Source organism: Canis lupus, chromosome 33, assembly GCF_003254725.2.
Source record: "Canis lupus dingo isolate Sandy chromosome 33, ASM325472v2, whole genome shotgun sequence".
In the NCBI taxonomy this organism is placed as follows: domain Eukaryota; kingdom Metazoa; phylum Chordata; class Mammalia; order Carnivora; family Canidae; genus Canis; species Canis lupus.
The window spans coordinates 18,633,203-18,657,969 of NC_064275.1; the positions used below are offsets into that span (position 1 = coordinate 18,633,203).

General features: G+C 43.1%; 1 protein-coding gene across 1 annotated transcript in view; it reads left to right on the top strand.

The window, feature by feature from the left end:
* Positions 1–24,284, top strand: part of QTRT2 (queuine tRNA-ribosyltransferase accessory subunit 2) — a 144,406-nt gene extending 120,122 nt beyond the window's left edge. The window contains exon 12 of the transcript XR_004811744.2: positions 24,059–24,284. The gene's annotated coding sequence lies outside the window, so the exon portion shown is untranslated. The remainder of the gene's footprint in view (positions 1–24,058) is intronic.
* Positions 24,285–24,767: the final 483 nt, after the last annotated feature.

Genomic DNA, 24,767 nt, shown 5'->3' on the forward strand with positions numbered 1-24,767 from the left:
GGAAGAGAGTTGCCATGCTGTGAGCTATGTGATAGAGAGGCTTATGTGGCAAGGAACCAAGGGAGGCCTCTGGTCAGCAGCCAGTGGGGAGGTGAGGCTTTAGTTCAGAATGAATACTCTGAGGAACTTAATTCTCCCCGTGACTGTGTGAAGTGCTTAGAAGTGGATCTTTCCTCAGTCAAGCCTTCAGATGAGACTGCTAGTCCTAGCCAGCACCTTGATTGTAGCCTTGTGAGAGACCTTGAGATAGAGGCTTCTAGGTAATCTGTCCCCACATTCTTGATCCACTAAATTTGTGAGATAATAGCTGTTTACTGTTTTAAGCTGCTAAGTTTTGGAGTAATTACTTATACAGCAACCTATAACTAACACGCCATGTTTACTGTTCTTTTGGTGAGGACCTGAAATTGGTTTAAATGCCAGCCAAAGACACTTAAAATAATGGAAAAAGTAATCTCTGGGGACTTATTTGGGCACAGCATCCAGGGCCAGCCTGAAGAAGAGCTAAACTGGGAAGTGGGAATAGTTGAGCAATCCGTGGTTGTGAATAGTATACAGAATATATTTGTGTATGGGTCTCTAGATGGTTCAGGTTCAGCCTATACTGTAGTTTCCCTGGGAGCACAGAGAGCTATCTTCTGAAATAGCTTTACCTGCTTCTCTTTGTTCTACCATTGGGTGGAAAGATACTAAGGAGAGGAATAAATGGGTTATGATTTCTTCCTACTTTAGAACTTGTTGGATTGCAATGTTATTTACTGTGTTGTTCAGTCTTTGAGAAGTTGTTGTTTAGGCTTCAGGAAGACTGAATTATACAAGAAGGCCAGTCCATCATCATCATCTTCAACAACAGCATCAGTAACAACTATTGATGGTGATTGGTAATATGAACCTGTAGTTCTTGAATGAACTATAGGGGGTTCAAAGAAGCCCTTGAAATTATAAGCATGATGGTGTAATGTTTGCACAAATGTACATTTTTCTGCAGAGAGGGACCATAGCTTTCATAGATTCTCAAAGGGGTACGGGATCCTGAAACAGTGAAAAACGACTGCTTGAGTTTCTTACTGGCATGCCTACTCCTGTCTGGAATCTCAGATCAGTGTGGATCTTTTATGATGTCTAGAGCCTCTTGTTGTTTTTCAGATCACTAAACTAGACTGTTTGGATACCGACAGCAACTCACCGTGGCCCAAAGTAGCCACAGTCTTTCAAAATACTGTTCCTGGGATGGCCAGACACTCTCCTAATAGGACCTCTGGTCCAGTCAGTAGAGTCTAAATCCTTCTCCCTGCTGTAGTCTCCTCGATGTTGTTGCTTCTCTCCCAAAGCAATTTAGTCTTAAACATACTTAATAATTTCAAGAAGAGACTTTGGCAAATTTCAATCTTTTGTCTAGTGTCAGAATGACAAACAGCATTGAATGTAGGGCACCTGGATGGCTCAGTGGTTGAGCATCTGCCTTTGGCTTAGGGCATGATCCTGGGGTCCTGGGATGCTGTCCTGCATAGGGTTCCCCACAGGGAGCCTGCTTCTCCCTCTGCCTATGTCTCTGCCTCTTTTTTTGTATCACTCATGAATAAACAAATTAATTAATTAAAAAGAAACACTGAATGTATAAGGCCTCTAGTCCAAATCTCTATTATATTATCATAGTCTTCTTGACACTCTCCAGTGTTGAGGAATTTCTATCACCAATGAAAAAAGCTGAATCCATTGTTAGACAGCTTTTGTTGAAATACTTTTTTCTTTTTTTAAACTTTTAGGTTCTCTATGTTTTCTGTGACTTATATGGATTGGTCTTTGTTCTCTCCCTAGGATGATCCTAAGGTTGTTCTTTCTTCTCCCACATTGGCAATCATTTTAATAATTGAAGAAAGCTCTTGAGTTACTTTCAGAATTTGTTTATGTCATATTTTTGAGCCCCCTCATCTCATCCAATCTGAAAGTACTGATTGTCTACAGTTAAGGAGAGTGTTTTTCTTTTCACTTCATGCTTCTTGAAATGACTTGTATCCATTAAGTCTACCTTGCTTTCATTTTGTACTGTGATTTGTCAGTGACAGGCTTTAAATGCTGGAGAAGATGTTGCTAATATTATGTTTACACATATGTGTATATGTTTACATATGTTATGTTTATGCACACATATTTGTATACTATTACCAGCAAGTGTTAACATCTCATTTCCCCACTTTATAAAGAGAAGCCATCACTGTGGTAAAATCTTACTCGACCATCTCCACTGTGGGAGGGGTGGTGGAGAGAGCATAGAACATGTATTTCTCAGTACCATAGTATATAATTAATCTGAGGGTATCAGAAGGCAGTGTCTATGCAGGGGTTGATCAGGGTACCCCCAAACTGACTGAAAGTAAACTTCCTGCCTCTCAGGCCAGTGAAAGCTTGGAATAGATCATATGATTAAAGAAATAAGGAGTTCTAACATTATATAAAGACTGAGCACCATGGGGTGCTTCATACCATTTATGACTATTTAGTTGCATCTTTGTTTATGGGAGTTTTTGTACCATATTGTCCAATTAGAGTTTTAACACTATACCAAGGAGCTTGTCCATTTCAGGTATGGGTCCAAACAGTGATGGTCTTTTCAAGACAGTATACAATTTGTATTTCTGAAGCTCTTCCCAACTTATAAGACTTTTTTTTTTTTGTTTTCTCCAATGTTCTTATAGTGTAGGCAGGGATCATTACCCTCTATTTTACAGATGAAGAAGCAGAGCCTCAGAGAGATCAAGGGACTTTCCAAAATCATAGACTTGGTGAGTGGTGGTAGAGGTGGGCGGCGGGGGCTTCCAGCGCAGGGGGATTCCTAATCCTGGGTGCCATCTACCACTGCACAGCGTGGGGTATAGTGAGCCAGGAATGGAACTTTGGGGCTGTTCTTTCCCAACTAGTACCAGAAAAGTAGGTTGGAGATAAGGAGTATCAGAATTGCCCCTCTTTTGGCTTCCTGTAAGAGAAACAATAGCTTTTTTTTAATAATGAGAGCATAATTTACATACAGTGAAATGCACAGACGCTAAGTGTACAGTTTGATCAGTTTTGACAAATGCAGATACTCGTGTAACCCACATACAATCAAGATGCAGAACATTCCCATCACTCCAGGAACATTTCCATCACTTCATACCCTTCTCAATCAATCTCTCCCTCCTTCCCCACCAGTCCTCTCAATAACATTCTCCTGCCAAATAACCTCCATTGTAATTTCTGTCCCATGGATTTGGAGAACTGGTTTATGGTGGTTCTGTTTTGGTCACCAATGGCACTGTCACAGGCAGTAGTGGCTGTGTCATCTCTTGGTTGCCATGGTCAACCTGGAATCAGGCTACATGTGAGCCACTTGGTTGGGTCTGCCAACTTTATCACTGAACAGAGGCATTGTCTCTGTGACAATAACTCCCTTCTGCATTCACTAGGCAGTGAGTGACATTTAAACAGCTTTAAGACCTTGCCTGCAGCTTTTGTTTGCTCACACATAACATACCACTGGAATCCAGTTAATGTTGAGACAAAATAAAATATTACCCCCATCCTATTCCACCTTTGGGGAGAGTGGGTTGTAAGCGCATAGATGTCTACTCTAGGGCTCCTCCTCAGGCACAGATTTTACCCTGCATACGGGGATGGGAAGAGGAGTTACTCCCTAATGTCCATTAGCCAACATCGTCTTCAATGGCAGCCACCCTACTCCCATTTATTAGTCGTGACTCTGTGTTGATTCTGTCTGCAGTGACATGCATGTGAGGCCACTCCTTTTGGGAAGGAAATAGGTCTGAGAATTGGATAATACCCAGAAGGTGACAGGTAAGTGACTGGACCGGACTTAGGAGATACATCTAAGGAGAGATGCCTGGCTTCTCAGTACGGTGTCCCAAACCTCAGGCCCATTTCTAGCCAGGGAAGCTCATTCAGGGGAGGAGGGTCAGCCAGGATGTTTTCCCTCCACCCCAAAACTGTCTTTCTTGCCTTTCCTTGAAAGGATACTCTTTGCTTCCTTTACACACACAGCTAGAGCGAAGCCATTTTGTACTTGGAGCAAGATCCTGCTCATGGTTTTCCCATCCTAGCCTGAGCTCATTCTCTCTGTCCTGGTTAGGAAAGGGGCTAGGAGAAGCTGGAAGGTAGAGCACACTGTCCAGCTAAGTCGGGGGCAGCAGCAGGAGAGAGCCTTTTTTTTTTTGGAAAGTTTTCAGCACATGCTCTTCTTGGTCATGCTAATGAAGTGCAGGGGTGGGGATCATTTCACCTACACATTCCTGGTTATGAAAGAGAGAATGGATCCAGACAGAAACTTGTTTTCATTTGTCATTGCCTATCTTCGTCTCCAACTGGCAAGCTAGAATGGAGCTGGCACTCCGGCAACAGCAGCAGGGAGTCATAGCCTTTTCATAAATGCGTGGAGAAATAAGGCATTAGCAGGTACAGGGTACAATGGCTTCCGGTGGGGCCCAGGGATTTCATGGCTTTAAAAAAAGATCCTAGATTCTTCTTTTCCCCCCCATGCCAAATGATAGTCAGTCTTCCCAGTTGTTTCTCTATTGGCCCCCCTCTTATTCAAAACTGCCCAAATTCAAATAATCCCCCTTCATCTAGGCAAAAACATAAAAGGAAAAGACAGTCAATCAGGAATCTGCTTGATTAACGTCTCGGGAGAAAGCTAACGTGAGTCTTCAGGGATGAAAATAAATGGCTCTGAGCCTGGGCTGTGGTCCTAAGGCTGACCTTGGCGCTGCCTAAGTGAGGAAGGCAGAGGAGGGAATTAGAGCTCCCGTCCCAGTGTGATTACAGTTGTACCCTTAACAGGACATGGCGGTGGCTTTGGCATTCAATTATGTTTGCTCTGCGTGCGTGCATGCACTCACACACTCACACACACGGAGCTGGAATTGAAATCATCTCAAGTGAGAATTCTTGTGATGCATTTAAGGGCCTGCATTTGACAGGTTGCTACCTAGTTATGGACTAAAATCTCACCAGGCACCCCCATAGCTTATCGCCTGTCATTTCAAAACAAAGACATCCTGCTTCTCCTTTCTGTGTCACATCTCATCGACTCATTCTCGGCAGAATCTTACTTTCATTACAAGCTTGGTGCCACCTCCCTGACTTTCATCAGATGAGAACTTGAAAAAAAAAAAGAATAAAGAAAAAAAAATCCCGTTCCATGTTTTGACTTGGACTCTAGGTGTTATTCTCTCAGTCCAGCTTGAAAGAAAAGAGCCCACCCCACGAGGGGGCAGGCCCGCTTCCCTGTCTTCCGCCACCATTCAGTCTCTGAAGTGTGTGAAGAAGAGAGGAAGAGACAATTAACACTCAGCACCAATCTGCATTTCCTTTTTAGCTGCCATTTACACGCTGCTCAGGTTTTGAAAACCAGCATTTCATGCTACTCCCCAGAGAGCCAGCACCAGCTTCAGCAGGATCCATCTGCACAGCAGTCACATTGCTGAAATCTTCAGCCAACCCAGAATTCATTTATTTATTTTTTGAAAAATGAAAGAGAGGAAGAGAGAGAAAGAGAGAGAGAGGGAGAGGAGGGGAGAGAGAGAGAGAGAGAGAGAGAGAGAGAGAGAGAAAGAGAGCCAGTGAGCTGGGTGAAAAGAATAGATTCGAATCTGGTCCTATTTAATGCACATGCTTGACCAATCCCTGTGCTGGTCTAGGCAGGGGTGAGTCAGTGGAGTTTTTCTTTGATCATCTTCTAGATTAGTGTGAGCAGCGAGTGAATGAGCAAGAGCCCTGTGACAACAGGGGCTGACAGGCTGTGAGGGTTGAGGCAGGAAGGACACACTCGATAAGTTTCGGTGCAGCTCATCAGCCTGTGTGTCAGCACGCTCTTGCTGATGGGGAACAGCGGGGAGGAGAGCTGTACTGGGAAGTCACTGCTGGTGTGGGACAAGTTACAGGAAGCTTCTGGAGCAAGAGAATGTGTCATCAAGTCCTCAGGTCTGGCTGACTTGCTTTATTTCCTCCTGCCCCCAAAGGGTTGGGAATGGAGGCATAATGGCTTCGATAACCTTTGTTATTTTATCATTATTATTTTTTAAACTGAGTTCAGCACCACAGGAGGTCACAGAGTCAATGGTCACAGCTGGCTTTTAAAAAGGGGTTGAGTCATTTTGTGATTGGTAAACAGAGACTCAGCCTGAGATGAGGGCAATCAAATTTCCTGCTTCAAGGCATCAGTTGATCACTACAGGGGTCAGAAAGAAGTGTTTTTCTCATGCAAGTCCTGGCATGAATATCTAGGTGAATGCAAAGAAAAAAAAAAGTTAGCTTTTTTTTTTTTTTGAAGAGCAAGCAGGGCTGAAGAGCCCATCCTTATTTTAATAGACCAATGAATGTTCTGATTCTATCTAGCTCTGCTCAGATGGTGGTTGTGATTATAGTGTTACAGATGCATTTCCCATCCAAGCAGGGCAAGATGTCACCGTCTGCATGGGCCACATTTACCCATGGATGCGCACAGGTGTGCTCAGATGGGGAAAGAGACCTCAGGGCAGGTTTGGCGGCGGGGTGAACATATGGCAGTTGGGATAGAAACTGCTGAGTTCAAAAAAAAAAAAAATGACTCAGAAGAAACCCATAGTGATATATGGATGCAGTTACATGTCAGGCCAAACAAGATGTTCTCAGGATACAGGGTTTTTTGAATTTCATAATAATACAGATATGTAACTTGGGTTCACCTGCCAGACAGGGCAAAAATAAGGTTATAAGAAACAGCTTTTGTTCTTTGAGCTCTGCCCTTACTCGGTGGAACCTCCAGTCTTTCCTATTCTCCAACAGTTCTTGGAAACCCTGGTGGCAAGGATGTCCCTCTTTTGTTCTGACTCCATGCCATTAGAGTTAGACTGCATGGGTTCGAATCCCAAATTCATTCATTCAACATGCACTTAAAGGGAGTGCCCACTATGAACCTGGCACTATTCTAGAAGCTAAGAAAAATGCAGTCCAAGCTCTCCTTGTAATTTAGGTTCCAGTGAAGGGAACAAATATAAATAAATAAGCAACTGAATGTATAAGATACCAGATAGGGATAAATGCTATGGAGAAAAATACATTGGCATAGGGGGGTAGAGAGAACAGGTGGTGGAGGTAATGTTGGTTCGATGTTAGACCAATTAGGCAGTGAAGGGCTCACTTCTTTTTTTTTTTAATTGAAGTATAATTGACATACAATATCCTATTAGTTTCAGGTGTACATCACAGTGATTCAATATTTTTATACATTATGAAATGATCCCCACGATAAGTCTAGTTACCATCTGTCACCATACAAAGTTATTACGATATTACTGACTATATTCCCTATGCTGTACATTACATCCCTTCAACCTACTTATTTTATAACTGGAAGTTTGTACCTCTCAATCCCCTCAGTTACTTCACCAGGCCCCCAACTCCCCCCTACTCTGGGAGCCAGCAGTTTGTTTCCTGTAACTGTGAGTCTGTTTCTATTTGGTTAGTTCATTTGTTTTGTTTTTTAGATTCCACGTATAAATGAGATCATACGGTCTCTCTGTGTCTGACTTATTTCACCTACATAATACCCTCTAGGGTTGTCTATCCATGTTGTTGCAAATACAAAACTCACTTCTGCGGTGATACTTTAGTAGACACTGACAGGGACAAGTCCTGTGGGGTGGGGGGTGGGGGAAATGAATGGAAGAAGAGAGAGCAGTAGGCACAAAGCCATGGAGGCAGGAGTATGCTTGGTGTGTCCCAGGAACAGTGAGGAGGCCGGTTGACTACATGAGTGTGGATAGCAAAGGAGGGGTCTAGGCCAGACCTGTCACCCGAGGAATGACTGTAGCTAGAGGAAGGGAAAGATCTGAAACCCTGGGAAATGGCAACAGCTAAATGTTGAAGGAAACTGGAAGGAATAACTGCAGGAAACTGAGGTGGTCAACTGGTGAGAGCGTTGTTCTGAATAGAAGGATAAAAAGCATCTTAAGAAGGAAGGTGTGAACACCTGAGTCAAATACTACTGGCAGTTCCATTTGAATGAGAATTTACCACCACACTCAGCAATGGAAGGTCACTGGTGCCCTTGACAAGGGATGGAGGCAACAGAAGCCTACCTGGGATGTGTTCAAGAAAAAAATAGAAGGATGGGAGAGAGGGCATTAAGACAATCATTTTAGGGAGTTTAGTTGTAAGGGGGAACAGAAACGGAGTTAGCAGGTTGATTTAGATATGGAGTCAGAAGTTGTTTGTGATTGAAGAAATAACATCATGTTTGCAAATGGATCCTAAGACAAGGAAATTGGTACTAAAGCAACGTCCTTGGGTAGGAAGGCAGGAGGGGGTGGGATCTCGTGCAAAGTGGAGAAGAGTTGGCTTTAGACACCATACAGACAGTCCACCCAGAGCCACAAGAGGGCAGGGAAAGCACATGGGCAGAAATGCAGAAAGATGGGCAGGTGTGGCAGTAGAAACTCATTATTCCAGTTGCTGGAATAATGCTCCAGTTTCTCAGTGGAGTGGGAAGTGAAATTACTAGCTGTGAGCTCCTGAGGGGAAAAAAAGGGTATTGGAGGTTTGGAGGGAGAAGAGGTGAAAGAGTCCTGGGAAGGTGAGTGGACGTGGGTGATAAGGTGGGCTGCCAGGGAGCGCGGGGTCCACGTGAGGTTTGTGGTAACAACCAAAGGGAGACCTGGCGGGGCGGTCGTTTTCTTCAGTTGCACTTGGCTGCCCTCATATAGACGTGGAGGAAGGGGACAGTTGGCTTGAACTCAGCTTTGGGTTTTACCAGCTGAGCACAATGAAGGGAAAGTGGGTGGAGATGGGTATACTCAGGGGGTAACACCATGACGGCCCATGAAAGTTGGGTAAGGAGCGCAGGAGGTCATGAAGGCGTGAGAGACAATGAAAGGTAGGTGCCAGCAACCATGGTTCATAGGTCCTGGTGTGGCCCAAAAACTGTTGGGGCTGGGACGCTGGAAAGGATGAGCTGGAAAGAGTAGAGGCCGTGGTCCGAGAGGGGGGTCTGAAACAGTACAGTTGCAGTTGTAGTTGGTGGTGATGTCTAGGCAGCGGCAGGAACTTGGGGGGGGGCGCCCGCTGACTTGGGGTAGAACAGAATCAACTTCCTGTTGTAGTGTACATGGTGGCGCTCCCCGAAGCCCAACGCTGTGGAGTCTGGTTGGATGTTGAAAGCACCAAGAATTGTGATAGAAGTGGCTTTGGAAAGAGTCCAACTAAACTAGAATCTTCCAAGACTAAGTGGGAGGGATGCAGAGGTGCGGAGAAAGGAGAGAGAGGGACAGTAAAGAGGAAGTCTGGCTCGCCACAGGGCTGGAGAGGAATGGAAGCGAAGACGACTCCGTCTGGGGGGCAGCTGGTCCTCCACCTGTTGGTTATGTGACTCGGGGGGAGTTACTTGACCTCGTTGTGCCTTGGTTCTGTCAGATGGAAAACGGAGACGGTAGCTGTGCCTCCCTCGCAGGGACGTTCTGAGGGTTTGATGAGGACGCAGGAGATGTGCCTGTCACAGGTCGCGGCCCAGCGCCGCTGGCTTGTCTGCTTTTCAACGGAGGCGGTTTTATCAGCTTCAATATGGGTCAGCGGAGCTCTTGTGTTTTGAAGGGACGGAATGAGTCGTTGGCAGGTGCTGAGGAGCCGCTCGCGGAAGGTGAGGTGCGGGCCTGAGCCGTGAGGGCCGCAGCGCCCGGAGGAGGGTGAGCGGAGCAGGCCTGCAGCCAAGACGGAGCAAGTAACCACGTAGACGGCTGAGAGGCTTGACAGAAGAAATGGAAGTAAAACATGTTGCTAATCAGAGCCACGACGAGGGCCGCCTGGAGGCTCTATTGGTAATTGATGTGCCTCTGACAATAATTAGAAACAATTTCTGGGGACTTACAGGATAGAGTCACCTCGTGATATTATTTACCATGGAGAGTAGTGTCTGGAGTGAAAATGGATGTTATTGTTTCCTCAGAACACATTAGAAGGTGACTTCATGGTGAATAGATTTTTCAAGATATGTGACATTCACTGACTTTCTGTTTAACTCCTCTTAGTCACAGAGGCCATTACCGTAATGACAGTCCCTGGATTTATCTCTGGTAATGGCAGGAGACATGTGGGCGATAAGGCGTCCCCGTGTGGGCCCCCGAGTCCCTGAGAACCTGAGGGGTTCTGGGGGCGCAGGCGCCCAGAGAACAGCTTCCGTCCAACAGTGACTCACCCACAGAGGCCGAGGGGCGGGATTGACACGGACCCCATCGCTTTTCTCTAAAGTGAGCTTTATTTTATGCTACTCGGGATTAAGTGTGATAATGTATGTAAAGTGTCAGGGCTTGGCACATAGCAAGCACTCGGAAAGCGTTGGCTCATTAGTTATTATTTTCTTGGGTTCGTTCTTCTGATAAGACTTAGAGGCCGCTCGTATGTGGCACGCTCCCAGCCCTGGGGATGTGGGGGGGAGAGAGCCCAGAGAGAGTCAGTGGCCCTATAGGGCCGTGGAACTAGTGGGTTATATGCCCCTTGGGACACCCGAGGTTCAGTGGCGGGAGTTTTTCCTTGAGTGGACTGGTTTAGGCCTGTGGGCAGGATGCCAAGTGGCAGTTCACCAGCAGGGGTGTTACCTAAGGGTTTGAAGTAAAAACTTTGTAGATCAGATAATATGCATTTGCCTTCTGCCCCCGTGTGCCGGTAGCTCAGTGAGCACTGATGTGCCCCCCAGGGAGGGAGACACGGACTGGGTATAAAACTAGCCTCCAGGCTAGAGGGTCCAGCCCAGGTCACCGGGGTGGGGAACAATAATAAAGCCTTGTTGAGGTCCAAGCCCGACAGACGGTTCTCAAGAGGAGTGCTATTGGCATTTGTGTGTGTGTGTGTGACAATTCTTCAATGAGTAGGCCTGCCCCAAGCAATGCAGGATATACGTACCTGAGGCCCCTGCCTCAGTCCTGTCAGTAGAGCGTCTTACCTCAGCAGTGCAGCAATAACCAAAAGGTCTCCCAACCTCCCCAGGTTGGGAAGGGCAGTATGAGGAACGACGATGAGCTTGGACTATCCTCCCTGCCCATGGCCCTGCACAGCAGCCAGCTGGCCAGCCGCCTGACCTCAGCCCCGTCACCCTGATCCGGGTTCTGAAGTGGGGGAGCCCGGCAGAGTGACTTCTCAGAGTCGAACAAGTATTTAAAGATTACGGTCCTGACTGTCCCCCTCCTTGGAGATGTGCCCTCCTCGGAAAGGGTTGTGTTAGTCACACTGCTCCAGCCATGCAGAAGTGTCCCGCTTCATTGCATACCACCGGCAGAGGGGGATTGGATCTAAGGCTAATGGAGCTTAAGATTCGGAACCTCTTCTAAGGCTTGTGTGTGAAAGGAACTTGATAAGATCCCCAAATTTGAAACTATCGTAAAATTTTATATGACACTACCAGTAATGCCTCACTTCAGAAGTTTGGCTGTGGAAGGATATTAAGAATAGCTGATTATTAGGTCTGTGGGTGCAGGCACTCTACACCAGGTGCTTTCAACAGTTCTGTGTTTTCTTTTTCTCCTTACCCCTAATTTATAACTGAGGGAGTTCAGGTGCAGAGAGGTTAATGCCTTGCTTGAGATCACACAGCCAAACAGGGTTAGAGCCAAGATTCAAACCCCTAACTTTCTGAGTCCAGAGTCCTATGCTCTCTGCATTTGGCTACACTGCCTTTCAGGCGGGAGGAATAACTAATATCAGGAGGTGTGTGTCTAGTAAAGGGGATTATGTTTGTTGGAAAAGTGGGACATCCCAGCTTTGGCTAACGGCAGAGGGCCCCTGAGGAGAGGGGCTTTTGGCGGGCAGGGTGGGGAGTAGGAGCAGGTTAAGAGGAAAAGTGTGGGGGTGACAGCCCTCAGGAGGGAACTTGGAAGGGTCTGACCAGGTCCAACTTAATCTGGAAGTTATTGTTTCTGAAAGAACAGTGCCCTTCTCTCACTGGTCAGAGGCCAGGGGTCCTTGGATTTGACGGCTCTGGAGCAAACATGCAGGCAGGGCAGACAGGCAGGAGAATCAGTGGTGAGCATTCGCCGAGGAAATTGCAGGGAGCAGACATTAAGGGGACCTGTTGGCAAAGATTTGGTATTTGAAATAAATGTTGGGCACGTATGGGTATCAAGGAGGTGCATTTTCAGAAAACAATAAGTCACAGACACAAGACATCCATACCTTAGTGTGGACTCATGTGGGGGCAAGAGCAGTGCCCAGTGGAGAAGAGAATTCTAGAGAGGCCAGAAAGAGACATATTCTCTTAGCCAGAGCAAGGGAGGGCATTTCTCCAGTGGTTTCTTAGTGAGAAAGAGTTTGAGATGTGCATGAGGAACCCCTTTCATGTCACTCATCCAGCGTCGTAGACGATGCTTAGCCCAGCTTCATGTGATTCTCATTAGCTAATATAGCTTCATTCTCATCAACCCTCTCTTTGCCGTCATCAAGTCAAGAATTAAAGATCCACTGAGTAATCTGACAATTAGCAAAATGAAAAGCGCACATGTTCTGTGAGCCCCTTGTTGGAATGTATCTTACGGAACTACTAGCACGGGTACATAAAGATATATGGACAAAGGTATTTATTATATAGGACTGGCTGAAGACATTGTGGGTCAGCAGACAGTGGATTACTATGCAGTCATTAAAAAGGGCTTGAATAGATGTTATATTGAGAAAGTGTGCAGAATAATCTTATTGTGTAATGTGCAAGTGTGGTCTTACTCTTATTTAAAAATTGCTGTCTGTATATACCTACACATATTTGTGTAAACATTAAAGAAAAAAGTCTGGGAAGACAGTGGATACCTTTGAGAGCTAAAGTTAGAGATAAGCAGGAATTTTCAGTTTTTACTTTGCATCATTCCCCCAAAAGGTAGAAGTAGTGGGTTTGTGGGTGATTTTTATTTCCTTTTTGTACCTTTTCAATATCTTTCCAAGTTCCCCATAATGGATCTATGTTGCTGTCACGGTCAAGCTTCATTTCTGCCTGGGAAGCAGCACGGCATATGCAGCAGCTCTACCATATGTAGAAAGAAGCTAAGCATATGGCTGTGGAGTCAGAACACCTGAGTTCACATCCCGTGCAGTGGCTGGAGACCATGAATGGATGAAATCATCCACTCCCTGTGTCATGGTTGCCTCATTTGCAACACAGAGACAGTCACACAGAGATAGTTTGGACCCCATGAGGTTGTTGGGAGGATTCAGCCTTCGTGCAGAGGGTACGGTCATGATTTAGGAATTGTTGAGTGTGGACCTCCTTACAGGAAACAATTGAGCTCAGGGGCATAGGTAGGTAGATTGATGTTGAGCAAAGGACTATGCTTTGCTGTTTCCATCTAGGATTGGAGGGACAGGACCCACCAGGAGGCAGAAACACCAGTGGGGATATGAGAATAGTGTCAGGACCCTGCTCAGGGTGCTTTTCCTCTCTCAGTGGAACCACAGGGAAAAGGTCCAGAATAACCCTTCAATTTGAGTTCTTGCCCATCTTTCTTGAGGTCCAGTGAGCTTTCTCTGTCCTTCTACAGACATCACTTCTACCTGACTTCTTGGGACTGGAGTATGAATGTCTTAGGAGGGGACTTGCCTCACCCTCCCTGCTGGGAGGCAGGGAGATAAGGGAGCCCACCCTTTGCCGAGATCTACAATGCCCTGAGCAAATCTAGGCAGGTTGCACCTGTTACCCGATCTTTCCTCAACTTTCTTCCTTCTGCAGCTTGAACAAATGATCAGTCACGGGGAGCTGGGTTCTGCCCATGGTGGAAATTGGTTTCTCAGAATTGACTGTTGGGCTCTAAAATCATGGACACCGAAAATAACTCATGGCCACATTTGTGATTCCTTTTCAGATAAATCACAAGCCAGACACATCTAGTATGTTTGAAAGTTGCAGTGGCCACTGCAGATCTCAGCATATTTAGGTTCTCTGACTTGGCTGGTTAATGAAACAGGCCTCCAAGTCACTGAAAATGGTCATCTGGAGGCTGTATAAGGACAACTACACACTGAAACTCCCCCCCACCCGCCCCCCGCCCAAGTATGTGGAAGTTTCATGTCTGAGAGAACCCTGTTGGTAGGTGAGACTATAGCTATGCCAGTTTACCTCTTGAGATCCCCAGCAGCTCTGAGAATACGGGGGAAAGCATAGATGGCCAAGATGCCTCACAGTCTGGCCCCAGTCATTACAGCTCAGCCTCACCTCCTACCAATCTCCTTTCCCTGCATTTTGCCCCCTGCCTCCCAAGCTCTCTGCTTGTCTCTGACACCCAAGACATGTTTCTCTCTCCAAGCTAGCTCACGCGCTCCCATCCAGTGTTTTTGTATTGCTTCTCTAATTGGCTAATTCCAGTGCCTTCAGAATGACCCAAATTCAACTATAATCTGCTATAAATGTCTTCCTAGAGCCTTCCACATAGAATTGATTGCCTCCACCTTGGTGTTTCCTAAGACTTGGTTCATACGTATCTGTCCTATTTTCTTTTTTCTTTTAGTAACATTTTGCTTACTTATTATTTGCCTTTATTATCTATACTTACTTCACTTATTGTGGTGGGTTATCTACTTGATTAGTAGCCCTCAAACCTCGGTGGGCAAAAGAATTTAGAAGCAGCAACAACAATTATTGGACACTATAATGTGCAGGTCCAGGATTGGTAAAATAGTGGACTATCCAACAGACTGGTCACAGAATGTATTTTTTGTTAGTGTGTTCCCTCTTCCAGATGAGACCTCTGTTTCTGTAGCTCCACTGTAGACCCTGGGAATCTGCATGTACTAATTACAACCCTGGGTGATTCTGATTTAAATGGCTGGAGACACACTCTTTGGGTAACAGTATAGTAAGCCTACAGCTTATATGAATGTAATGAATATCATTTATAATATTGCCGTAGAATAAATTTGAATCCAAGTGCTTTGAGCCTGGTGTGTGAGAACCAGCCACTTAGTAAAGTTAATTAACCATCTAGGACCCTCATCTCTATAATGGTAGTTTGTGGTTCTCTTCTAGTCTTTGAATAAATGGTATAATATTTCCTAGACAAGGATAGTGGTGAACCTAATTCTGCAATACATGGGAAAATGTGCGAGGTGCTATAATTGCAGAATAAAGAAAGTGCTATTGGGCAACAGAAGAGGGAGAAATTAATTTTGACTGGGATAATTAATTTATAGCTAGCAGTTGAATGAAATGCCAAAAGCAAACAAACATACACAGGTGTTCAGGATTGTTTTTCTGACACCATTTGCTATTCATTTGTGTATTGCTTGCTATGAACAGGAACATGGGTGTAACTGGAGATCTGTGAATGCCAATCTTCAAGACAAGGAGCTGCCAAGGAGGGCTTTGATATGGCCAAAGAATTTTATTTTGCATTTCAGAAATCTCATTACAATTATGCTTTAATAGACAATAGTGAGATATATTCAATTCCCAGCCCAAGAAAATCATAACATGGAGAGAAGGCTCTGTAGAGGTTACACAATAACTGACCTTTGTGGAATTTTGACATCTTTCAGAGGAAGCATGAAATTATACAATTTTTTACGATTGATCAATTCCAGAATAGTCTATTTGTCCAAATAGTGGACTTTTGGTAATTCTTTCTCTCCTTATAGTAGTGCTTTGTAGATTGGCTGAGGATTTATTTAGAGATCTAGGGAAAGCCCCTTGGAATTTAGCTAGAAACACCATGTTAACATAACATTTATATATTCATTAAGAACTTCTGAACTATTTGTTGAGCACCTACTATGTACCAAGCATAGTGTTCAGCACTAGGAGTTAATACTCCATGAAATGGGCCCTGACCTTACTCTCATGTGGATACCTTCTAGTAGGAGTTACAGAGGAGTGGACAGGTAATTTTAACCCAATGTGACAAACTCTACCTTGGAGTGGATATAGAGTGCTATGGGCACATAAGAGGGATATCAATTTACATTTGAAGTGATTCGTTAAAGTAGTTTGAGACTTTGTTTCATGGCCTAAGAAGTAGGGGTAACAAGGTGTTTGGGAGGGCCCATAAGCTGACTCATGGGACAAACAGAGTGCAGAGTCTGTAAATAGGGACAGCAAAAAAGGCAATTAGAGTCAACAATTTAAGGACTGGCCTCTGAGTGATCGTTCCTGGGAATGATCCTTTAGTTTGGTGTAAGGCTGGACATGGGTTGCTGTGTGGCATGGTGTCTTTAGGGTGTTGCCCAGCGACTGATGCTTACAGATGGGAAATTGCCTGGGCCTGGAACAAGGTCAGGTAGACTGAATAAATCTGTACCTGGTGTCCCAGGGATTTACAGTCACTCTTTGAGCTTTCTATTGGTGAATTCAGCTTCATACAACAGAAACCACTCTAGTGAATTTAAGCAGAAATATTACCAGATACTAATATCACTGGATACTGGTTAGAAGAGCTGGTTCTAGGCTGAGCTTCCAAAAACACTTCCAGATTCCAAAGTCATACAAACCTCAGCCATAATTCAAGCAGTTGCATTTCTGCTGCAGGAGGACCCTGAATTATAGGGGGCTGCTGACTACAGGTTATGCTGCCTCTGCCTCAGCCCATGCCAGCAACTGAATGGGTGCTTTCAATCTTCCTCATTTCAAGTTTATATGGTGAAACAGGAGTCTTTATGGAATCCCACCTGTAAGGCAGTTTGGGAAATGTAGTTTTTGGCTTTCTGGACTCTTCAGCACAGGAAGGCACAGTAGGAGGGGGTTAGAATAAATTTGGAGCAAGCTAATTACAGTATCTCCTACAGTATACTCCTGGGTGTGTATGCCTCCAAGGTCTAATCAAGTACAATGGGGAGATTTGAAGCCAAAGAACATACCCAATTCCCATCATTTTAATTAAAAGGGTGGGGATGGAATATTGGATCCTTCTGGCCCTGAAGGGTCAGGGATTTGGGTACCTTTTCAAGGACTGTGGGACTTGGAGAAGGATAGCCATGGAGCTGATGAGGATGTGAGAGGAAGGGCCAGGCACAGCCAACAGAGTACAGTGAGAGATGAATGAGGAGTAATGGAGGTACAGAATTCAGAGGGGTAGCTGAGCCTCAGAGGCCAGAGAAAGCAGTTGAAATTCCAAGAGCAGGAATTCAGGAATGGCTCTTGGTTTTTCTAATTGTGCTAGAAGTTGATTTATTACTGAGTTAATTAGGAGGGCATATGCATACTGCCCAGTGTCCTCCCAACTTTCTAGTCACTCAGTCGTTGACTTAAGCCTCAAGATTTCTTGAGATTGCTTCACCGAGCAGCTTTCCTCTGAGATAGGCTTTGTCTTCCCCAGTGGGATTGGATCATGAGTTTTACCTGCAAGCTCAGTCTGAACCAGATCCTGAGCCAACTGTGGCAGAGGCAGGAGGTAAAAGAATTCCAGCATCATCATTCAAGAAGATTCAGAGTGAAAACTAGATGCCAACAGACCTGGCTTGTAGACCACCATGGGTTAATTCCCTTTATTCACTCACTTAACCATTACCTATTGAGCCTCTTATGCAGCAGGCATGTGCACAGTCTGCAGGGTGACATAATGGCAAGCAGTCTGAAAGATGAGTCAGACTCTATTAGGTGGAGAAGTGATGGAAGAGCATATCCTGCAAGAGAGAGCAGGATGTGCACAAGCCTTGTTGCTGAAGTAGAAGTAACGAAATGCAGCGTGGCTGGGTAGATGGGTAGGGGCCGGACAGGTATGGCTTTATTGGCTCTGTTAGGGACTTTTACCTTCTCCTAAAGGTATAGGGAAACCATTGAAAAGGGTTTTAGTTGGGAAGATGGATTAGATGATGCTTTATTATCAGTCCCATACTTGCTTTCTTGAGGGATTGATAAGATGGGGAGGGGCTAAAGTTGATATAGGGAGATCATGTGGAAAGCTTTGCAGTCATCGTGAAGCTAAGAAATCATAATCAGACAGAGGGTGGTGATGGTGAGGAAGAGACATTTCGATAGAGGAGGAAGAAAACAATATAAGAAAGGGACAGTTTTGTTCTTTTCTCTCTAGTCACTTCAAACACTATTTTCACTTTTAGACGTGGTTTTCTTTTTTCATATTTATCTTTTCAACTTGTACACTAGCATAAGAAAATCAAAAGGCATAGATTCATTTAAGAAATGTCACATCACAATATGGATATGCTTACATATAATCCATGCCAAAGACTTTGGAGTGGTATATAGTCTGTATTATATACAATGCCATGGTTAAGAGCATGGATTTTGCAGACAGAGTATTAGCTATGTGACCTCAGATGGGCTATTTCACCTTTCTAAGCTTCAGATTCAGTGTCTATAAAATGAGGCTTAATAGTACCAAACTCAGTGGGTTGCTCTGAGAATTAAATGAGATAATCCATATATAAAGGCACTAGCATAGAGCCTGGTGTAATTAAAATGCTCAATGAATGTTAACCAGCATTGTTATTCATAGATATTATCTGACCAGCCTCCACACAGTTGGCTGATGGTCCTGCAGGCCTTCAGAGTCACCGCAGAGCACTGTACAAAGATATTATTGCAAGACAGGCTTATGCACAGATTGCAAGGACTCTAAAAAGGTTTAGGATATTCTTTAATTCTGCTGTTCTCTCCTAAAGCCAGGTTCTGTCTCTGGGACCGTAGAACCTGTTGGAGAAGCATTGCATGGTAGGATGCATGGGAGGATAGGGAGGAGTGAGGGAAAAGTATTGATGAGAAGGGAGACTATGATGTGGGACACAGGATTTCTGCTCCTTTTGGGTAATGTTGGTAATAGTTTCATTGTGGATCATTTTGGTGTAAAGCTCCGATCTGTTTTCTCAGTCCTCATTCATTGACCACTCACAGTGTGCCAAGCACTGTTACAGGTATTCGGGATATTTCCACGAACACAATCTCAGCTTCTGTAGAGCTTAAATTTTGCTGGGCTATCTTTCTTGTCAGCCAATTTTATTCTACTGGACGTCTCAGTTGGCCCTAACTTCTTCCTCCATGATAGGAATGAAAGGGAGGGGAACAATAGAGAAGTTCATCACTCTGAAGAACACTCCTCTTATCAGTCTTCAAAGTATCTGTGAGTATGTATTGTCACAGATGAAGACAATGAGGCTGAGAGCTTAAGTGATTTTCCCAAATGGAGGAGGGATTCAGGATTTGGACTTTGCATGCCATTTTTTATTTCTGTTTTTCATAAACTGGGAGTTATTTGCTCAACTGCAAATAAGTAAATTTAATGACATTAGCCCAGTTAGTTTGTTGGTGGTGCTTGGAGTTCCCAGTTAATAGATTTTATGGTGAGTACACTTTTAGATACAGTTGTCTGAAATGGCATACGACATAGCTTAGTGGTTCCCAGTTGCTAAATCCGTGGAGCAATGATGGTCTATGACAAAGTTGTCATCAATCTCAGCAAAATGCAAAATAAATTTAAGTTAAAAGCTGTTTCCCTCATAATGTCTTCTCAACTTATTTTTTATGAGATGATGAAAGTAAAAGGTAGTTAGGCATTTTTTAAAAATAAATTCAACTTGCCAACATATAGTATAATACCCAGTGCTCAACACATTACATTTGTTTTTTAAATTATTATTTTACAAAATAAAAAACTGGTGAGCCTATGTGTGTCAATTCATCTTTTGTTACAATTTACTGTTTGGTAAATTCAAAAGGTTGGGGGAACATGATTTAGCTAATGAAATGAATAATGAAGCCCTGTTTCTGGCAGTATGAAATACTAGGTGTTAAAAAAAAAGGTCTCTCAGTGCAAAATGCCTAAAAAGAACGTAAAATTAGAAGAATTATATATTTAAAAAATGCCTAGTTGTATTGGCAAGAAAGGAAAATTCTCTCTCTTTTTTTTTTTTTTTTTTTTTTTAAGAAAGGAAAATTCTTAAGAGTCCAAAAATGACAGGAAAGCACAAATCAGAGAAAACTACATTTGGGAAAGACAAGACTCAAGGTGTGTGTAATGTGGGAAATAGGGTCAAAGACTTTTGCCTAAAGCCAGAGCTCCCAAAAGGTGCTATCCTTGGTGAAAAGAGGAAGTAGGGAAAAAAGTGCCCCTTAGGGGAAGCCCAGTAAATATAACTGCCTGTCTTACCTTTGGGATGCTAGGAAGGATAAATTTCTCTTGAGGAATTCATAACCATGAGTCATTCTCTTTGGATTTAAGCTAGAATCCCCATTACTAATATGAACTGAAAAATCCCAAGCTGAGAATCCAAAATAGTCTGTTAGGTAGTGTCTCCAGGGGCCTGATAGGAGCAAGTAAATTTTCTCTGAAGGTGTGCATCTTGATTTCAGGCCTTAAAGAATTCCTACAGATATAATTCCAATTAACATTAGCTCAGAATTAAAAATCACAAAATATATGAGGAAATAAGACGTCCTGGTTTGAAATCAAAAGAACCATCAAGAAACAAAATCAGAAGTTTAATCAAAATTTCAGATATTAGAAATGTTGGATATAAAATATAAAAGAGGTATTAAAAGTGTAAGAAATTAGCAACTATATATTTTGAAAAAGAACCAATTAGGGCTTGTATAAATGAAAAATATAACCACTGGCATTTTACTTACACAGGTGAAGAGAGAATTAGTGAACTGGGAGATAGATATGAAATAACTACTCTGAAAGCAAAGAAGGATGAGGTTGAAAATAAGGGAGATAGGGTAAGAGAAAGAAAAGAGTAAGAAGGTACAATATACATTTGAGAATTATGGAAAGTAATAATAGAGTAATAGAGGTAATGAAGGAGATGCATGCCCAACGTTATAATGAAGGAAACATTTCCAGAATTGATGAAATAGAGGAACCTTTAGATTCAGAAATCCCTATAAATACCAAACATGATAAACTGGAGAGCCCCATCTAGACCTACTATATTGAAGCTGTAGAATATAAAGATAAACAGATCTGGAAAAAGCTACAGAAAAGAGAAAAGCTATGAAGGAATGCTAATATGTTGATAGCTGGCAGCAGCAGCTATGGAAATCAAAGAAGAGACAGACATTCACAATCCTTCATTGAAAAGTCAGTAAGAAGCCAAAGGTAATATCTAACGAATTAGCTCTTCAAAAGGCTTAGATTGTCTTAGCCTTAAGAAAACACATTTTTACCTATAACTGGGATGAATTGGCCCACAAATTTGAAATACAGAACTTTCCCCCCTATATTTTCACATAGCCACTTGATCACTCACATGTCCCATGTGCTTCATTATCGTGGAGCTCAGTGTCTTGCTTTGAGGGTTCCCATGTCCCTTAAATTGAGTTGTCTAAGAACACTGGATACTTATACTCCAAAGGGGATTAGTCCTAAAGTCAGATGTAGAGGGAAATGAAATTTGGTCAGTTTACACCCCCCTGTGCAGTAACTTGTTCACTGCTGTATGTTATGTATTGCCGTTGAATTTGGCCCTGAAAATTTCTGTGGCTATTTTTCCATTACAAGGACATTTTGATGAGTTCAGATCATTGCATAATCACTTTGCGTATAACTTTCTTGAGTGACAATCATAACCTCCTGGAAAACAGTGGGTCACCCTGACTACCATCACCACCAACACCATTCTCAGACGCAAAATTACTGTCCTTATTTCTTAGGGTGGCCACCTTCCTTCTCGGGGTGGAGGCAGAGTTTTAAAACCATGGGAAATACCAAAGATCTTGTATTCATCTCTCCCAAGGCCATGATACCTGCTTAGTCTACCCTTATATGACCAGGGGGACTACTCGATGATCTTCACGGTATCTTCTCCAGGTGATCTTTTCTCCTCTGTTACAGACTGTGCATGTCCCCTTGAAATCCATGTTGAACTCTAACCCCCAGGGTGATGATATTTGGAAGTGACGATTTTGGAGGTAATTAGGTCATGAGGGTGGAAGCCTCATGAATGGGATTGGTTCTCTGGTAAAAGAAACCCATGAGGGCTCCCTTGTTCCTCCCACCATGTGAGGGCACAGTGAGAAGACAACTGTCTGTGAACAAGGAAATGGTTTTCACCAGGCACCCAATCTGCTGGGACTTTGATCTTGGACTTGCCAGCTTCCAGAACTGTGAGAAATAGATTTCTGTTGTTTATAAGCCACCTAGTTTATGGTATTTTGGTATTGTAACCTGGACTAAGACATTCTTCTAAAGGAAAAGGTCACTTGGCTTCTCATTCACAGTCCACTTTCAGCGACTGACCCCAAATGGGTAGGATCCACTTGTACCATGCTGTAGCTGCCAACTTCTCCTGTTAGAAGAGAACAAAACTCACAGTTTCTGGTGGGACAACTCTGTCAGGCAAACTACAATTTGCCTGGACAGACTTTTACCTGTGGGTTACAGGTATGCTTGTGTGAAAATCTCACTCTCTCCTTTCCTCTTCTTTCTTAAAAGATTTATTTATTTATTTACTTGAGAGAGGAGAGACAGAGACAGAGAGAATGAGTGCTAAGAGAGAGAGGGAGAAGCAGACATCCTGTTGAGCACAGAGCCCAACACGGGGCTCGATCTCAGGACCCTGGGATCATGACCTGAGCCGAAGGCAGACACTTAACTGACTGAGCCACCCAGACGCCCCATCCTTATTTCTAAACAAGGGAAGTATGTCCGATGGTTCATGATTCTCAGTTCATGATTCTCAATGCATGATGTTAACAAATATTCAAATATGTTGTGGGGGAGGCTGCAGACAAATCTTAAGATTATATTAAATCATTAGATATCAAACTCGTGTTCTTTTCTGGAAAAAAGGTCTGATTGCTTGGCATGAATATTATGTTGGACAGAAGCAGCCACGCTTCTCTCCATTCAGAAAACTGACCTGTATCATGAGGACTGAAAGTAAATCCAGTACACCTAACCACATTCATTCTGCAGCAAACATCTAGAACCAGCTGTGGCCAGTACACGTGTCTTTATGTTTGTGTGTATATGTGTGTATATACACAGGATACACTGACATTACTAGCAATCAGAGTACTTCCCTTGTGATCAGCTCCAAGGAGATTAAAACCTGACACCTAAAACGTAACCACTTGTAAAAGGGCATTTTATTTTTTATTTTATATTTTTAAAAGATTTTATTTATTCATGAGAGACACAGAGAGAGAGGCAGAGACACAGGCAGAGGGAGAAGCAGACTCTCTGTGGGGAGCCCCATGGAGGACTGGATCCTGGGACTCCGGGATCACGCCCTGAGCCAAAGGCAGACGCTCAACCACTGAGCCACCCAGCTGCCCCAAGTTACCAGGATTTTAAAGAAAAATGAGTGTTTGTTATTTGTTGAAGAGTAGCCTATGCTGAGCTCTCATTTTTTTTTTACATGTTATTCTACATATGTCTTGTCTCAATGTTTTTAAACTTCCTTATCATTTATTAGATATTGTCAAATAGCTCTGAATCTTTGATTTGTTTTTTTTTTTAAGGCATAATAACACCAGAACTTTGAAACATCCTGTAAAATCCATGCCTCATAAGAAATAATAGGAGTCACTTTTATTGCAAGGCACCATTTTGATTAAAATATTTGAAACATTAGTACAAAAATAATACACGTTCTTTATTTAAAAACTTGCAAACAATGTTTAAATATATAAAGTAAAAACTGCAAGTTCCCTATATCCATGATCCACCCCACTTCCCACTGAGAGCCACTGTTAACAGTGTTATGTTTCTCCTTCCAGATCTAATTTCATTTCCTGCAACTTGCTTTTTTACCTAACACTGTATCTGGGAGATATTCTAACCTCAATACACACAGAGATATTTTATCCTTCCATGGTATTTCATAGAACAGATGTGCCATAATTTATTTCTTTACTGATAGACATTTAGGTTGTTTTCACTGTTTCATATATAAAAACACATTTTTGGCAGTTATTTTTGTACACATATCTCTGCACATTTGTCAGAATATTTCTTTTGACTAGATTTCTAGAAATTGCATTAATATGTCAAAGGATCTCCATGCATGTTTCACATTTTAATACATTGTATTCATTTAAACATTTTTTTAAAATTTCTTCCTGAGTTTTTCATTAGTTTAAGGTAGCTATATTTTTTGTTTGTTTAACCAGCTCCAGTGTAACCTCTAGAAAACTGCTGACATTGTTTTGGAGAAGCCCCTCTACAGAGGACGAAAGAAGCTGAGAAACCATGAGGGAAAGACTGCAAGCTCACTTGTGAAAGCCACGTAGCTCCAGTGTCCCTGGGTGTTCAAAACCACATGAAGAACTACTGTTTTAAAAATTAAAACCTTCCATAGTCTTAAATGATGCATTAAGATGTGCCTATTCATATGTAGATCCTCATCTCCTTAAATATAAAATAATCTTACGTGGCAGTACTTTTAATATTCTAACTTCTTACAAACTTCATATTTCTCATATAGACTTATGCTCATTAAGACTAAAGACAATGTTTTGCAATAAAGAGTGCTTTCAACAAATCTTTGTAGAGCTGCTCTCAACAGTCCAACTCCCCTGTCACTAGACATGAGTGAACACAAATATCAAGCACAAAGAAAGGGGCAAAGCCCTGTTAGTTCTCAGACAGCCCCGAAGAAAGAAAAGTATGCACATTTTCATACACATGGCTTTCAGAGAAGTCTGAGAGAAGCTGTGCACTCATTTCTTTTTTTCTCTTCTGCTCCCTCCTCCTTGTTCTTTGAAATAATCCTGAGATGGCTTAGTGATACAGCCTTTGGGGAGATGTGTGGCTGACCTTTCTTCTAAGTGTGCGGTAATCAAGAGGTCTCTCTCCTACGTGAATTCTCAGATGCCAAGT